Consider the following 11831-nt stretch of genomic DNA (forward strand, 5'->3'; position numbering starts at 1 on the left):
CTGTATGCAACATCCTATAAAATGTGTGCATCTGTGTGAGAGCCTATGTGTCTCAGACAGCCTGTGTGTATGTGCTTGTGAGAGCCTATATATTACATATAGACTCTCACAGGCATGCACACACACACATGGGTGTGAGGAAGAGAGAGCTTGTGTATGTGAGAGAGCATAGGCATGTATATGACAGAATCAATGAGTTATTTTGTATGTGAAAGAGAGAAGTTAAGATTTGTGTGGCCCTACCTCCCCAAATCCATGACAATCTCAGGGTAACTGGAAATCAAAAAATCTCAGGTATGGAGAATAAGAGATTTTTTTAATCCTTATTCATTTTAATTATTGTGTGCAATTTGATTTTTTTTTTTCTGTTTTGAAATATTTTATTTTTTGGGGAAATTAGAATTATTTTTAATTATTGGATTTTTTTAATTATATTGGTGTTTGGGAAATTTTGGATATTCTACTCATTAACTAGTTTGAAATATTATTTGTATGAATAGGATTTTACTATTATGATGTATATTTCTTGATTTTATTATGTAAAGTTTTATGAAGAATGGTAAGGTTTCTGTATTTCCATTGCTGCTCTGCACATAGAGGCTGGCTTGTGGGTTCCAGTTCAGTTCCTCTCAGCATGCTTCTATTTATACTTTCTGGTCTCTTTATTCTGTATTTGGTCAGGGTCTATCTGTATTCTGCATATGTGACAAAGGTGAGCTATTTTGCTAGCGTGTAGTTTCTGTGTAGGGATCTATAGCAGTCTGGCTTGTTCTGTTTTCCTAATAGGAGGTGTATTTGTGTTCTAGGGCCTTGTATAATATTTGCAGTGTTGCCTTTTCATAGATAAGTTGTTACTGTTTGAGTGCTGGCAGTTAGGATTGTTTTGGTATGGGAGGTTTACTATATTGTAATGGTAATTATGTTAATTCATGGCTTTCTGAGGTGTCATTACAAATTTCATAGGAGTTCCAAGTGTCTTTTTTGCAGAGTTTTCCGGTTGGCACCACAGCAGTGCTTGTAAATGTACTAAACATGTTGTGATATTTTGCCTCAGAAGATTGTACTTTTGAATATACTTTTTTATGTAAAATTTGTTATACGTGCATAATTAAATTTGGATGTGGGAGCGTAGGGGTAGTGGTGTGTGCAAGGCTGTAAGGTTTCCCTAGGGTACTTTTCCCTTAGGTTCTGTGCGGTTGTCAGTTTTTAAAAATATAGATTGCTGGAGGGAGCTGGGTTTTGACAGGTCTGGGACAGAGACTGAATGAGGTGGGGAGAAGGGGGGCCAGAACACTAATTGTTCAGACAGGGCAGCAAAAAAAAAAAAAAAAAAAAACTAGCACCGCCCTGGGTATTTACTATCAGACCAATGCAATAGCTTGCGTGTTGAAAGTGTGCATCAATATTCAGCCCACAGTTTAACACACAGGTTAAATATTTTTAAACTTCTGATACAGTAAGCTAATGCCATGCTGCTGCCATCAGGTCAGAGCTGGTATGGGGGACTTCCTGTTCCAGGGCCAGAGAGGGGACGAAGGCCTCTTAAAGAGACAGCAGCCCCAGTAAAAGATGTGCAGCTCTCAGCCTAATTGGTTTCAGCTTTGAATTCAGGCCCATGAAATTCCATTTCCTCAATGCTGGAAACTTTACTCCACCTCTGACCAGGAGTAAAGTTTCCTGCGCTAGAAAACAGAAGCTATTCCAGCCCACCTCGCTACATTTTGAGGCAATAGCTAATGTCCCTATTAGAATGGGATTTCCATGCAAGGGAGGCCAAGACAAAAAACACACAATTTTACCCACACATGTTAATGCTCACAAAACATGCATTCAAGTGCAGGTAAACAGTGCATTCGGCTGGCACAGCTTTGCACGTCAGCCTGTGTCTGTCCATGGAAAAGAATCACTGTGGAAATTGACCTGGACAGGATTCAAGCTTTGCCCAAACAGTGAATGTTTGTGATCTTGATGAAGCTACCTGCAATACATTATAAAGTCAGGGAATATTTATGTTATGGCCTTATCTAATAATAAACCAGCACTGAGAGACCATTCCTAGCACGGTATGTACTGCAGGAATTTCCAACCTGATAGTTTGTACAATCCTTCCCGGCAAAAGACTGAGGAAGGAATCCAACATGAAAGTCATGTGTTGTCTTCTACACTCCCTGAGAGGCATTACCCAATGGACCCAATTTCTTTGGGACTATAATATAATAAACTTGAAACATTTTAATGTTAAAAAAAAGTTGTTCTCCAGATCCTGACTGGAGCAGCATGCATTTTCACATATTTTTTTTACAGCTTCTACAGTGTATTTGTGAATTTGCGAACAAATCACTTTTCTGTGTGCCTCAGTCTACTTAATTTTAAACTGGATAGCGAGAAATACCATAATTCTGTTTCTCCACCTCCTACAGCATGCATGCACAGAATAGCAACATATAATATTCAGTCAGCGGTGATGGACTGTCAGCTTTCAATGTATTTGGGATTATAAAAATGACTGGTGATACTTTCAAGACACAAGGCAATCCTCCCTGTACAATACCAGATTACTAGTATTGCTGCAAGGCTGCTCCAGTATTGTTGTAGAATCCTGCCAGCTCTTCCATTAGAACAAGAAGTGTAAACTAACTTTATGTAGTCACAAAACCTGCAGGGTCAAAGTGCAATCTGTAGAAATCAAAACATTCATCTCAGGACAAGGAATAGATAACTTCAAAAAGAACAGTATAGACTCCTGACTAGAGAGGGGACAGATATATTAATTATTTTTTTTTTTTTTACACAACAGGAGAGCCCCTTAATACATATACCCCAAGGTCTGTTACAGCACTAGAATGCAGTTTCAATCCAGTAACGAAAAGGTCTAGTATAAACTGCACAGCCATCACATGAACCAGGATATAATGTAACAAAATCAAAATGAATAACCTTTAGATTAAAAGTAAAATGCAAGCTAATCTAGATTTGAGATTAAAACAATGTGAAAGGAGGAGAAACGGGTGAAACTTTAGGACAGTCATTAAGACAAACTGTAGTGCGGTCAAAATGAAGTTCTCAGAGGACATACAACAGAAGCACAGCTAAGTGACAAGAGGATGCCTACCAAAAGAATCACTTTTGTCCCTGAACAATCAACTGAAACCTTACTGTTCTGCCACCTATCATTTAATGCACTTGCTATTCCGATTAGTCAGAAGAATATCTGGAAATGCTGGAAAACTGATAAAATTCACATTGCAAGCAGGCCAATCATTTGGTACCCGCTGCTGCCTTCTAAAACATAGTCAAGCCCTCAAGTTTTTGCCTTCTCTCACCTGCTTGTAACAGTTGTGTATTAAAAGCAAAAGACTGTTACCACCCAGTGCAGGAAACATTTCACTTTTGTAGAACTGTGTAACAGGACCAAAGCTGACATACAAAACAGATAAACACATTTGATGTGTTAGTTTCTGGTAGCAAAAGAATGAATAGAAACACATGTCACGTTGCCCTAGAATGCCTTATGTAGCTTAAGTAAGCAAACAGACGGCAATTTTTCCCCCAATGTGATTTCTTACACCAATTTATAATGGCAGAGGTAAGTGCAAGTTCTCGCAGAAAAAAAAAAAAAAAAAAGAGGAAGAAAAACTAGTAAATTTCAACCATGATGTCATGTGTGCGTCTTAATCACTGTATTAAAATCACCAAATTTAGTATTTACCATTTGCTCCATTTTCCTAGAAAATATATACACATACATTATATAAACACGCACCCACACCCCTAGGAACACATCATGCACAGACATTTACAAAAAAGGGGGAAAGAGAAAGAAGGACCCTACACTAACAGCAAACTTAGCTATTATATAAATCCACATGGAACATCAAAGAATGAACACCACCAAGTAATCAAAAGACATAACAGCTTAGCAAAATAATTCCTCTGTGATACTTTCAAACTGGGTCAAACACTATACAAGTTATTAAACTCAGACTTCTGGGTTAGAAATAAATATTTTACCTTTATAACAACATCTGATATGTAAATCAAGTCTTTACCAGTCCTTCCCATGTAAACATTTAGTCAGAAGAAAGTCAAACAAGCGCCTTGTGCTGACAAACTATTAACTGTCAGTTGAGCTTCCTTGGTTTCTATGTAACTGCCCTGGCAGACTGCACATGGAAGGATCATATTAAGTGTTCCCTGGAGAAACAGTGGTTTATTTTGCACCCTACAGTCCTACTTTGACCCCTGGAGAGCAGGACTCAGGTTTGCAAAGGGCTGAAGAAAACACACATTTTTTTACAGCTTTAAACATTTGTAAAATAACTCTACTTTTTGATCAAGCAAATAGCCTCACATGATTTCCTGAATAAAGGGAACTGTTTGTACTTGCATATTATTATTGAACGACAGTACTGCCTCCAACAGTCACAAATCACAGAGATGTATCCCTGACATTAAAACCTTTCTTCCTCCTTAAAAAACCCCACTGCTAAGCAGGACATCTCTTATACCCTTACCAGATGGTTTTATGCAAGTCAAAATATTAGACAACAGCTCTGCCTAAGCCAAACGTGAATAAGATTGTGGCATTACAAGGTTATTTGGTTTTCTTTCAAAAATAAAGCAAATTCTAACATAATGCTACTACATGTCTTCAGCAATAAATGTAAAAATTAAATGGATAAACTTGCACCTGTGCTACAAGAAAAATCACATAAGTTTAAAAGTTTAGGGCTTGTACCTTCAATTCCTTTTTTTTTTTTTTTTTGCATCCAGATTCTATTATAAATCAACAATTTAAAAGTGTTTTCATCGAGCTTTGATTTGCTGCACAGAACAGGTGTTCCACTGAGCAGTTTGTGTGGTGTACGGGCTCCACTTTTCACCCATTACAATGTAGTAATGATGCCATTGTCTCCGTTTATATAGATTAACCTCTCAGTTAAAAAAAAAATACACACTTAAAATATAGCATACATGCAAGCAACAGGGCAATAAAAACACAGCTTTCCACATGTAACTAGCATTACATACTGAATTACTGGTAAATACTGAGAATGCTGTGTTACACAGCAAAGAAAATACAGGATAAGGAATAAAAAGATTAGAATATCTTATCTTCCTACTCCTGCAATCCAATAAGAGCAATGGGCAGGCAGAAGGCTGCAAAAACCATCCCTTATCCGTGCTTTTGGCCTTCTGAGCAGAGTTATTACAGACACGATTACCAAGTACATCTGCCCTCACTTGCCAAGAAAGTAACAGAAGATGCGCTGGGATACCAGAATTATGCTTCTGTACACAACTTATTGCCCCTAAGGTCCAAGGTGCAATTCCCATAGTTTGCATCAACACAGAAATCATGGCACAGCAAGCTAGTGGGATAGGGTCATTCGCCAAGCCTTCTCCAAAGAAGGTTACAGGGACTCAGGGCCTACAGTCACAGTGCAGATTACTAATACTTTTTTCTTCTATGTGTGGCCTTCATTTGTCTATTTTTTTTTTTTTTTACAACCAATTTTTGAGAGTTTTGCCTTGGCTAAAAGCCAACATAAAAAATGGAACTTTTGGAAGGAAGAGACCATAAAGGGAAGTTAAAAAAAATATATACACACACACGCGAACACCCACAGAAGCATTGCCAAAATGCTAAGCATTCCTCATGCAGACAAACCCAACTCATTTGTATAAATGTTGTGCAAAGATGTGCAGTTCCAGAGCAGGGAATGCACACCATTTTTAGAACTGAACTCTCTTGTAGAATGGTTTAATTCTTTTGGAGTCCCTCCTTGCAGCATCTCACTCTTTTGTCTTAAAGATACCCAGTAAACTGCTTTTTAAGATGCAAGAACCATTTCTTTCGAATTGATTGCTCAGTTTTCATCATTTTCTCAACAGAATAGTCTCCCCTCCCCACCACCAGACCATTACCTGCCCTTCCTCCAGCCAAAACAGCTATGCCCCCAGGCATTTCTGGAAAAAAATGAAAAAAATAAAAAAGTAACAAGGAACGATGATAAACATCCCAGTCAGCAAGCACCAGGAGTCTGGAAACTACCATCGGTTTCTTAAGATTCTTTTAAATTAATTTCTACAGTGTGATTTGTTGGAAGAGCTGGCCCTTTCTTCAGCTGGAGTAAAGACACAGCCACCAAAATGCACTCAAGCAGCCTCAAACTCACACGTGCTCTTTTGCGGATCCTGCTTTCAATGTGTCTTTTGTTTGATGGCTGGTGTTTCAACATCCTCGACTTGAACAGAAAAAGGTCAGCGCAAGTCTTCTGGCATTCATAAACCTGAATCAGGCCCCGCCACAAGAAGATTGATGGCATAGTACATCCCCATCCCCACCCCCATCCCAAGAAGGGAGAGCCAGTTTGAAGCAAACACCACCGGATCTATTTCTGTTTAAAAAAAAAAAAAAAGTCCTTACTGCACCCAAGACGACTGATGTAGTCTTAATTTTTCTTTAGGTCGTGCTAAACTGTTCCTTAATTGTGAACAAATACAAGTTTAGAACCTCCATTCAAAACTATATGCACTCCAGTTACACCAGCATGGGGGAAAAAAGGTACAATTTGAAATCAAGGATCTCAAATCTAGTCATCTAAAAAGGTTACCTAAGGATAAGTTATTTTCCTACCCTCCTCCCCCATCCCACCCCCGGAGAATATACTGCATAATTAATCTTCCAGTTTACAAGGCCAAGTTCCTTATTGCAGTCACAGAGGAACCCGCGCTGGAGCTTTCTTAAAAGCCCTGGCACTTCAAGGCAGTTCAAACTACTCAACTAAAGCGCAGAGCCACTGCTTTGCAGGAGAATTACGGGCTTTTGCCCTTTTAAATTTTATAAGCCTATTGCCTTTCTGCTGCACACAGCTCTATTCACTCTTCTAAATGGCCATTTCATATTTAAAACAAAGCTTGTATAGGTAGCACCCTAAAACTACCCCAGGTCATTCATCTCCTCCGCTCTCATACTGTCTCTTAGGAAACCTTTGAGAGAGCATTTGTTCAGGCTGCCAAGTTAAATCCTCCTCTCTCCTGTCAATGCATTGAAAAAGCAGTCAGAACACCAGCTTCACTCAGGCCTGCTGAAGCAAATGGAGAAAACCAATTCCTCTGGCACTACAGAGCCATTAAGCCGTTTGCAGATTATTAACTGAAGCACAAAAAATATACACTCCGTGCACGATCAGACAGTAATGCAGTGCCATTCCTTATACCCAGCCCGAATAAACCACCTATACTACTGCAGCTGTATATTCTCAGGGCAACCGACTAGACTAGTTAAGGGGGGGGGGGGGGGGGGGGGCGGGGATTAAAAAAAAAAAAAAACCACGAAAGGCAACACATTTTTATTGTATTTGCTACAATTTTCATTACACACTTTGTAATTAGATTTACAACAGTTCAAAAAAAAACAACACAATTAGCAGTGCACTGAATCCTGTTCATCCTATTAGCCAAGTCTTCAACTTTAAAAAACACGTGCTGCCTTCAAAATAATAATTAAAACAGATTTGTTTTCTTTTTAAAGGACATAAAATAAGACTTTCCCCCCGTTCAAAGCAAACGAGGTTTGCAGGCACTAACAAAATGCTGTGCAGAAGGAATAATCCCTGAAATAGCCAGCCAGTGTTTGTATGTTTACATTCCTAAAGTGTCTTAACAGTGTCTTTTCCCCATTACAGCAGTTAGCTCAGGCTCCCATGAAAATGACTCCCTCCCTTTTTGCCCTCAACTGTAAGAAAGCCGTGCTGCCTTGCTCAATCTGCCCTTTTTTTTTTTTTCTTCTACTGGCTTCCTGGACAGATGTACACAGGAGAGAGAAAGCGAGAGAGAGAGAGCGAGCGAGCAAGGCTACTCCTTCCTACTGCCCTGTAAGAGAGGCCCCGGTCCCAACTGGCTTTCAAAACCCAGACGCGAGGAATTTACTCAGGCAGCCTTCCCAAAGCGCAGAAAACATGCTCGATTTTCCAACTACTTTCGGCTATTGTGAATTATCCAGCCCTCGCTACTAGGGGCAGCCGTAGCGATCACTACAATTTATGCACAGTCTGCCTCTATTTACCCAGCTAAACCTTTCCGAAAAAGAGAAGTAACCCCCCAGGGGGATTAGGCGCAAACGATCCGGGCTTCTATAGCTCAACATTTCTCTCTTTCACTTTCTGGCTCCGACGCGTTCTTACACAAAAAGATGCGGGCGCTTCAAAACTTGGGTATATAAATAAATATTTTCGAAAATGGGCCGTGTGTTAAACTAACGTGCGGGAAGATCGCATCCCTTGCACTCGGCACAAGGAGCCCATCCAAAAAGTGCTCCCCCGGCCACAATACAGGACACGCTTCCTGTCTGTTCCAATCTCCATACCTTGCAATCACAACAGACGAGGGGAGAAATCCCTGGCCAGGCTACCTCGCGCTTTTAGCCGGATCGCTCCCACCCCACCCCCCACCTTTCCTTTAAGGGATCTTCACACATTGATCGTACGTAATGTTTCCTTAACTGGCTTCTCCATTGTTTCTCCAGAAACCCCCATTCAAGATGCAAACCCTGCCCGGTCACAAACAGAGGAGAGAGGTGCAAAAGGAGACTCCAAAATAGCCCCGAAACTTACCTACAAGCTGCAGCAAAGGAAGGGGAAAATCCTCATTTCAGTATATTTTTAAGACGTAGTCGACAGCTTTTCTTTTTCCTTTTTTTTTTTTTTTTTTTTGCCCACAGACAGTGAAAAGGAGCTCAATGTTAGTGGGTGAGTAAGTGAATCAACTAGCAGAGAGCACAGCAAGTTGAAGTGTCAAATTACATTGGCTATTCTATTACCAAAGGGCCATGCTTGGTGGCTGCTGGCAAAATCTGTCCCAGATTCCTATCTGAAAGGGAACTGCTTCACTAGGTATGGACTTTTCCTCGTTCAAAAAAGAAGAAATTAGAAATCTAAGCACCTACTGCAAATTCGAAAACACACACAGAGAAAACATACACGGGATCCTGTTTGTCCTTTAAAAAAAGATTGTACTTATAAAAATATTTACTGGAAACCAGGAGCAGAGATTTCCCATCCACCGCCTATAATCCTTTAAAAGGTAGGTTCAGGATAAGGATATGTGTTTTTCATAGCAGAGCACGCTCTGGATCGTTTTAACATGTCCTTTTGGACAGAAAATTAGTGCTCAGCATTCTGTGCTTATTTTAGTTGCAGTACAGCTGAAGCTAACACAAAGGGTGCAAGTTGGTTGGTTGTTGTTTTTTTTCTCCTGGTATTTGTTTTCACCTGGTGGTTTGCTGATTTCTAATCATAGGAGACGCGTTGAGAGAAGGAAAAGAGCTGCACAAGCCTTCGTGCCTCCTGGGATACTATATTCATGAATTTGTAACACATCCAGGAAAAGTGGGCTTTAATTGTTACTAAATGGCTTTGAAGTTCCAGTGGCATTTCTAGCAATCTGATCCCCCCTCCATGTCAGGGAGAGGGGGCCTAACTCTTGGCAATGAAGCTGGAGATATACTAAAAGGACCACAGCAAGAGTTCATACCCTATATGCATTTACTTTTTTTTTTTTTTTTTTTTTTAACACAAGTAGAAGGGAATAGGTTCATGAAAAGAGTTTGCAGTTGTTTAAAATCAGTTAAATCCACTTAGGTTTTGGGGTTTAAAAGGTAAGTGAACATAAACACTAAAGCAATTTTAAATGAAATCCCATGTGCTTCCAAATTTCATTAAAGCAAAGGTGATGCAGGAAATGATGTAAATAAATCATTGGCATTTTAACCCCCTCCCCATGTCTTACCAGCACCGCAAGCTTTAAAATCAACTCCCAGTCTTCATGTGATATATACTTCCAGGACAAGCAACGTTTTATAAAGAGGTCTTAAGCCAAAATATAGTCATCCCTCGTCCAACGAGTGTTGAGGTTTAAAAAGCAATTTAAAATTAAGTAGCTCCTCGTAAGTTTGAACCGCTTTCTGAATATCCGATTTTAGAGGCCCAGTTAATTAAAAAAGGGGGGAAAAGAGTCTACTGTTGTATTTTTTTGTTTTTAAACAAATTGCTTCTTTCACGTTTCCTTTTTCGTAGTGGAGCTGCTCTGCACTTCTGACTTTGAATTAAACGCGCGTCTCTGCACCTCTTCCCGATCACGGAGTCCTTTCTGCCGCTGTGCTCCCGTTCGAGAGGGGGGGGGGGATGGGTGGGGGGAGGAAGGTGAGGAAAGGGTTACGCGAGCGGAGGCGGAAGGTGGAAAATCGGTGCCTCGAGTTGCAGGAAGCTCCGTATCCGGCGAGGAGCCCGAGGCCGGGTTTTGCGGGTCGCCGCGGTGTCAGACGGAGAGCTCGGAATAACAAAGACAAGTTTGAGAGCAGCAGCAGCGCGGCGGCGGCGGCGGACCTGGCCGAGTGACGTCAAGGAACAATGACTCTGCCAGCAGTGCTGCGAGACGGAGCCTCTCTCCTCCCCCCCTCGGGCAGCTCCGCTTCTTAAAGGCGTACGAGCTTTTATTTCCCACATGCCGCCTCTTATGGAGAGGGGACCGGGAACTGAACAGCGAGGGACGTGTGAGCCTTCCTACCGTTGTGTCGCGACCCCCCCCCCCCCCTGTTCTTGATGGCGGGGGCAGGGAAAGGCAATGATAGTTTGGTTGCTCATATAAATAATAAGCACTCCACGAACATTCTTCATTCCTAACCTGCCACAACATGAAAGATAGGTTCATTTTAGAGCAAAATGAGGTATGTCAGTTTGGCTCCCCACAACCCGTCTATCTTTTGCTACTATATGTGTTGAATAATCCAACAATTTAGGTAGTTGAGTGCATTATTTGTACCTCAGTACCCAGATTCATAAAATGGTTATAATAGTCCCCATTACCAATCCGATGTAATAAAATTCACTGATAATCTGTTCAAAACGAACAATTATTAAAAAAAAAAAAAAGCAGCTTTAATGCTTGTGACATCACTATGATTTACTGAACTCAAACGGAGTTAGACAAGCAGAGCAAAGGGAATAGTTTAATTTAGAAGCAACACTTTCTTAAGTTTCAGAATATTTTTGTGAGCACCAGAGCACACCATAGGTCTTGCACTACATAATATTGAAATACTTAAAAGAAACTGAGGGTAGTCAGGGAAAATGCATATAAAAAAAACTCGTTTATTGCTTAACCAGTCATCCATGTACAGTTCCCTGAGATGAACGATCAATGAAACTGATATCTGAGACATAAGAACATAAGGTATGCCATACTGGGTCAGACCAAAGGTCCATCAGGTCCAGTAACTTGCATCCAACAGTGGCCAACCAAGTCACAAGTACCTGGCATGTACCCAAATGAATTATTATTAAATGAATAGATCCCAAGCTACTAATCCTTATTGATTAATAGCAGTTTATGGACTTCTACTCTAGGAATTTAGGAACCTTCTCTAAACCCAGCTGCACTAACTGCCATAACCACATCCTCTGACAATGAATTCCTGAACTTTATGGGTTGAGTGAAAAATAATTTTCTCCAATTTGTTTTAAATAAACTACTTGCTAACTTCATGCAGTCCTAGTCCTTTTATTATCCAAAAGAGTAAAAAAAACTATTCACATTTACCTGTTCAAGTACTTTCATAATTTTGTAGTCCTCATATCTCTCCTCAGCGGTCTCTTCTTCAATCTGAACAGCCTTAACCTCTTTATCCTTTCCTGATAGGGGAGCCTTTCCATCCCTTTTATCAAAATAGTGTGCACAGCAAGGGAAGTTTAAAGATTCGGGCCAAATTTACCAAGGGTTGGCAGATTTTTCCCATCTGAGCCTAAGGGGAAAAGCCTTGATAAATCATT

The 11831-nt window shown here is 40.4% G+C and overlaps 1 protein-coding gene across 11 annotated transcripts in view; it reads right to left on the reverse strand.

Moving 5' to 3' along the window:
- The window catches only part of ZMIZ1 (zinc finger MIZ-type containing 1), a 1075801-nt gene extending 1065705 nt beyond the window's left edge, over positions 1 to 10096 (reverse strand). For 8 of the 11 annotated variants that reach the window (XM_029609503.1, XM_029609504.1, XM_029609506.1 and 5 more), the window contains exon 1: positions 8619 to 9769. The gene's annotated coding sequence lies outside the window, so the exon portion shown is untranslated. Of the gene's footprint in view, positions 1 to 8618; positions 9770 to 9792 lie in introns of those variants that run through there. The other 3 variants (XM_029609498.1, XM_029609497.1, XM_029609499.1) reach the window with 1 other exon arrangement.
- Between the last annotated feature and the right edge of the window lie 1735 nt (positions 10097 to 11831).

This window comes from Rhinatrema bivittatum, chromosome 7, assembly GCF_901001135.1.
Source record: "Rhinatrema bivittatum chromosome 7, aRhiBiv1.1, whole genome shotgun sequence".
Taxonomy (NCBI): Eukaryota; Metazoa; Chordata; class Amphibia; order Gymnophiona; family Rhinatrematidae; genus Rhinatrema; species Rhinatrema bivittatum.